At 39.7% G+C, this 6248-nt stretch overlaps 1 protein-coding gene across 5 annotated transcripts in view; it reads left to right on the plus strand.

Moving 5' to 3' along the window:
- Positions 1-835: 835 nt before the first annotated feature.
- The window catches only part of slc2a9l2 (solute carrier family 2 member 9, like 2), a 39459-nt gene continuing 34046 nt past the window's right edge, over positions 836-6248 (plus strand). The window contains exons 1-2 of one of the 5 annotated variants that reach the window (XM_016531193.1): positions 2048-2062; positions 3563-3719. The gene's annotated coding sequence lies outside the window, so the exon portion shown is untranslated. Of the gene's footprint in view, positions 1150-2026; positions 2063-3562; positions 3720-5746; positions 6072-6248 lie in introns of those variants that run through there. The other 4 variants (XM_016531194.1, XM_016531192.1, XM_016531195.1 and 1 more) reach the window with 4 other exon arrangements.

Below are 6248 nucleotides of genomic sequence, written 5' to 3' on the forward strand. Positions count from 1 at the left end.
CGCGCACTCACACGCGCACTCACACGTGCACACACGCACACTCGCACGCACACACACACACTCACTCACACACTCACACACACACACACACACATACACACTCGCACTCACACACACACACACATACACGCACGCGCACATACACACTCGCACTCACACACTCGCACACACACACACACACACACATGTGACCAGAATGTCATGTAACATTCCAGATGCAGGGGTCAGAGTTCACAAGGTGTTCCTGAACTCTGATTGGCCGTGAGCTACTCTTCCTTCTTGAGGGACGTTAGGGAGCAATAATCATCAGAAACCAATTGCAAAACCTGTGTGTGTGTGAGAGTGTGAGTGTGTGTGTGCGCGTGAGTGTGTGTGTGCGACAGTATTTTGCTCTCTTCTAACCCCCACATGATGTTTATTTACTACGTGTTGATTGGATGTCTCTGATTTTGTTTCTCATTGGGTGGATGTGATTCATAATTATATTAATAATGATAATAAAACACTTTTTATGCACTTCACGCTGTCCAGTTTGTCTTAAAACCGATTCACAAAAAAACAGTTTCACCTGTAAATGCAAAAAAAAAAAAACTTTTGTTTGTCTCGGTATTTTGTCTTGTTTTCAGTACAGTTCTGAAATCAAGATATATCAAGTCTTGTTTTCTGAAAAGTGTATCAAAATGAAGTGAGTTTATGCTTAAAACAAGAACAAATTTGTCAATGTGCTGAGAAAAATAAAGGGAAAACAAGCTTCTTTTTCTAACTCCATTGGCAGATATTTTTTAACACTTTTATTATTATTATCATTATTATTATTAGTGACATAATAGTGTTCCAGTACAAGGTGTACAGCGGCCTCAGTGACGTCAGCGTGACGCGGATTCACCTGCAGCGGAACTAAAGGGGCGGGAAAAAAGCGCGCGAGGGATTCGCGGGTCGCGCTGAAACACGGATGAATAATTTCTGACTGAGGAATAAATGTGTATTGATCGATTATAATTAACAGCGCACTCACAGTATGGCGACACGAAACTGGTTAAAGCACACACCTGTCTTTGACTAGCAAACATGTTTACGTGCTCAAAACTAAGTGTGACTCAAGATGCTCTGAACCTGAACATTATGACGGCGCTGTGAGGATTGCTGAAGGTAAGACTCGATTACATTCCCTTCATTAGGGACAGGGCTGAAAAATGAAACTGTCCAGCGCTGCAGCTTCAGGTTTCACCGGAAGTAGTGAATCTCATGACAGACCAGCAGAGGGCGCCACGACACCCGTTACACACCAGCGAAGAAGAGCTCAGCACTGCTGAAGTATAGAGTACACAGGCTTTTGTGTTACACGTTTTCTGAATTATGTTTAAATATGCAAATGAGGCATGTTCTCATTAAATATGCATTCATTTCCAGCACATAAATCTGCTCTCAGATTCATAATTCTGGTCTGATTTTGTCCTCATATTAAGAGTTAAAGGTTTTTCCAGAGGAGATTGTGGATTTCTCTTTTTATCATAAATCAGAAAATACTGTCAACAGATATAATAATAGAGAGGAATAAAACTGTAACGTTTGCTGTTTGTAAGAGAAAAAACTCTTTAAAGATTGAAATCTACAGAAAGTGCAATAAAAGCAACTCTTTGGATGTTTTCTGTCCACTAGACTGAAAAAATGTAGACAAAATAGACCAAAATATCTAAATGAATAAAAAGTAATATTGGAAGAATTGTGCATGATTTGAGATATTCTGAGAGCTTAATCAGTGTCAATCATTAACTTATATTCAATTTGCTGACATTCAGATTAGTTTTGTTCATTCTCTGTGTGAAGGACGAGAGTATCTGAGCTCTGAATGGAGATCAGGACGAATATGAAGTGAATTATCATAATGAGACTCATGTGAGGGACAGACAGAGCACATTTACGAATTACACACACACACACACACACACTCTCACACACACACACACACTCACACACACACACACACACACACACACACACACACTCTCACACACACACACACACACACACAGAGAGACACAGACAGACAGACAGACGTGGGGTAAGCTGCTGTTTCTTCTGATATATTCTGCTCTACAGAACTGTGCCGTTTATTTACAGTGAAATAAAAACACTGTGTGTGTGTGAGTGTGTGTGTGTGTGAGTGTGGTGTGTGTGTGTGTGTGTGTGTGTGACATCCGTATCAGTGTTTTATGGGCTGATTTCAGTAAATGTTTGACAAACGCAGGATATTAGCCGTATCTGGTGTTGTTGCAGTGATTTATTCAGCTACTCGTTTTTATTAGTAGATGTGTTTTATGGCTTCATTCTGTATTAACCAGCTCTTTTGAGAATATAATTGCTGACCAAAGTACTTCACAGAATCGGGTGCTTTATAGGGAGTCGTGTTGAAAGTAATAATCAAATTTAGTATTCGTATGTTATTGGTTTTCCTTGTGACGGCCTTTGATTAGATTTCAATGTAAGGAAACTCATTTTCTATAAAAAGCTTGATGATACTTGAGTCTTAAAGTTTCGCTGTGATTGGCTGAAACATCTGGTCTGATTGGCTGCGTGAAAAATGATTTTTTTTTTTTATGACTGCTTTTGTGCTGCAGGGTCACATATTGGTGTTGATATTGAGAGCTCAGATGAGAGATCTGTGATGGAGACCTGGAGTCAAGTCAAGTCAGATTTATTTATTTTGTATAGCACTTTCTTCAATACTGGTTGTGTCAAAGCAGCTTTACAGTGTCAAACAGGAAAATAGTTTGTCAATTATGCAAGAAGACAATAACAGAGTAATTTTGGTATGTTTTGTTGGGCCGTGAAGAAATATAGAGCTGAGTATCATCAGCATAACAGTGAAAGCTAACACCGTGTTTCCTGATGATACTGTATCTCCCAAGGGTAACATGTAAAGCGTGAAAAGCAGCGGTCCTAGTACTGAGCCTTGAGGCACTCCATACTGCACTTGTGATCGATATGATACCTCTGCTACGAATTGATGACGGTCAGATAAGTACGATTTGAACCATAACACTGGAGGAGCAGTGAGGAGATCTGATAGAGTCAAACTCTGTTCAGATGTGAACGATAGAGACGGTACAGTAATTATGGCTGGATGAGGTGAAGATCATTAAATGAGACCAATGGTTTTAGTTTCGTACTGGTTCTGAACTGGAAAAACTTCTTCACCACTGAAGAAGTGGTATATTTTTTTATTTCACCACAAAAATATAGATATTTTATTTATAAAAACAAATGTATACATTGTTCAGAAAAATGTAAAACTAATTTTACAACATAAATCAGTTATAAAGCAGAAGGAAAGAACAAACCAATGCAGAAACGACGTGATTGTGCTTTTCTCTCCGTCTGTCTGAAGTTTAATGGTGATTCTCTAGCTGTCAGGATGAGCTGTTTTGTGAAATTTGAATTCATAATATTTTCAGAAGATAGACTATTAGAGATGATAGTGCTATGTGTGTATGATATTAATCAGCAGAGTAACTATAGAGCGCTTGTCTGCTCGTGAGTCTACTTGACCCTTTTTCCACAGAAGACTGTTTTTCATCAGTGTGACGTGACTGAGGTTCTGATCAATACTGAGATCTTTATCACCGACAGGCTGCAGATTTACTGTAAACTCCAGCAGTCACCTGAGACAGCGATCAAACTGCTCATCACAGCGTTCCTGCAGCAATAAAACATCTCAGGTAACGTCAGGACGTGTGTTTAACACACCTTTAGGACTATGACACCTCATGAGCTTTCACCTCTGCTGAATGAACCGATTGCTGACATGCAGATAAACAGTTCTTGGAGAATTACACAAGCTTATCTTCTGTCGTGTGTGTTGATGTTGAATCTGGACGGTGAGGACGAGACGCACCTGTGAACACGGCCTCAGTGAGTTTGAATGACGGTTCAGGTGTCAGTGTGTCATCAAAAACCACACGTTTATCATCAGACTCGTGTTAAAATACTGTTAATGGACCAAAAAAAACCCCGTCATTATTTACTCAAAAGACAAACATTGGTACTAGTGATCAACCAATATGGATTTTTTGACCACCGATACTGATACGATATCTTGGGCAATGGCCGATAAAATATTAGAATATTTAATTTAAATAACATGCATTACAATTGCCGCAGTGAAATTTTGATTTTACATATTTATTAAATTAGAAAAATGTATTGCAAAATGAATCAATATGAACAAAATTATTTGAAATGGATAAAAAATAAACCGGTAAAATAAACAAATACCAGTTTCTTGATTCTGTAATCCGATTAGAGTATATTTCACAAAGAAAGAAATAGTTAAAAATGTGAATTAAAAAGGAAGTAAGCACTGTAAGCAGCAGTGCGCTCAGTAATCTGGTAAGTTTGTGCGCACTGGGAATCATATTTTCTCATGAATTCTGATTTTTACATATAGTACACACTGTGAATATGACATGAACATAACAAACTGGATTATATCGCAATATAGTTTGAAATCAAGGATGTAAATCGTGCTTCAGTTCTTAGTGCTGTCAAAATAAAAGTCCTGTCGCTGTCAAAATAAAAGCTTAGGACACTTATCGGCCAAATAGAACAAATTATCGGTCCGTGCCGATAATTTAAAAATGCCAAATATCGGCCGATATATTAGTCTTGGCGATAGATCGCTGGACCACTCGTGTTTCTGATGTTCACTGAATTTTTCCACGACTTTTTTCCAGTTGCCAAATCCAGTCACTTGAAATGCGTCCGTTTTGGACTTGTTGCCACCAAAGCCAAGACGTGAAGAAGAAGAAGAAAAAAAAAGATCAGTAGTGGGACTATATTCAGTCATAAATCGCATATAATTCATTCCTGAACTTTCTACCGTCTGTTACTGGAAATGAAATTACTGGCTGTTATGTGTTACGCTGTTACGCTTTTGGTCCGAGAACTGGAGGCTTAGCCGGTGCTCTTTTGTCCCGTCCATTGCTATGATTATCACTGTGTCAGTCATTTCGAGAGCGAATCCAGCATAAATACATGCAGATGTCATTCCTGAAACTTTGCAGCATGTATGTGTCTGAAAAACAAAAGTTTCATACAAATTCTGAATGGATTATAGCCTATAAAGCACGCAAAGAGCTCTCCCTGTATAATCACTAGCAAGCATCGCTCATCTTAGCTCATCGCGATCTCACAAAGTTCCGTCTTAATCCATGAAGCTCTCTAAACGGCATCTGCACTCTGTTAGTTCTGAGATGATTCACGAGTGTGCAGAACTGCACTTAAGAGCTTTTCAGCGGTGAGGGAATTCTGACCAGCTGAAACGCTTCTGATTGGCCATTGTGTTGAAGAAATCACCCGATATGTCTGTGATTGGCTACGTTGCTCTACGCTTCAAAAACACGTTGTAAAGAGTAACTTTTGATGCTCTCCAGAGAGCTAACGCAAATACACACTGGACAGTTTGGCTGATCTTCAATTGAGGGTGCTTTTGCTTTCATTTGAAGGGATTTACCATGCTCTAGAACCCTCTAGAACCGGGCCTGGGCTTGGCTAACCGCTCCAAATGACAGCGGGGATTCCATGACTACCCCCCTTGTAGTATATATATATATGAAATTGCAGTTTTATTTTCAATGAATTGTGCAGCCCCATTTTTTTTTACATTCAGTTCAGTTAATTATTACCTTTTAATCAACTCACAACTGACCCGCAGTTCCTTCACAAACCCGTGTTTGGGAAACCCTGATCTGGATGATTGAGGAGTTCAGTTTGGAGAATCAATAATCTGTCAGAACATTAAACCTCCAAAACCAGCACCTGCCCGTCTCAGATATACAGTGATCTGATCTGAGACCAGCTCACAGCAGGACACTGAAACATGACGAGCTGGTGCTGCTTTTGTTGGACTTCGTCCTGAAGGTTAAACAAACACACGGAGAGAGAGAGAGTGTGTGTGTGTGTGTTTATGAGCGAGTGTGATCTATGAGCGCTGTGCATTCACTGCCATGCGTCTGCCGTCTGCAGCTCAGCACTGAAGCTCCGATCCAATCGACCAATCACAGCAGCAGGAGGTTTGTGCACTTGTTTTCTTCAGTGGCATTTCAGACAGTAAAATATCACTAGTTAACTTAAGTATAAGAGCAACTAATGAGTTTCAGTGGTGCGTTCAACACTTCATGTCTCCTGTCCAGAGTGATTGAACACTGTGTGTTTGTGTGTGTGTGTGTGTGTGTGTGTGTGTGAGAGAG

Source organism: Sinocyclocheilus rhinocerous, unplaced genomic scaffold (assembly GCF_001515625.1).
Source record: "Sinocyclocheilus rhinocerous isolate Xijiao unplaced genomic scaffold, SAMN03320098_v1.1 scaffold2319, whole genome shotgun sequence".
Lineage (NCBI taxonomy): Eukaryota > Metazoa > Chordata > Actinopteri > Cypriniformes > Cyprinidae > Sinocyclocheilus > Sinocyclocheilus rhinocerous.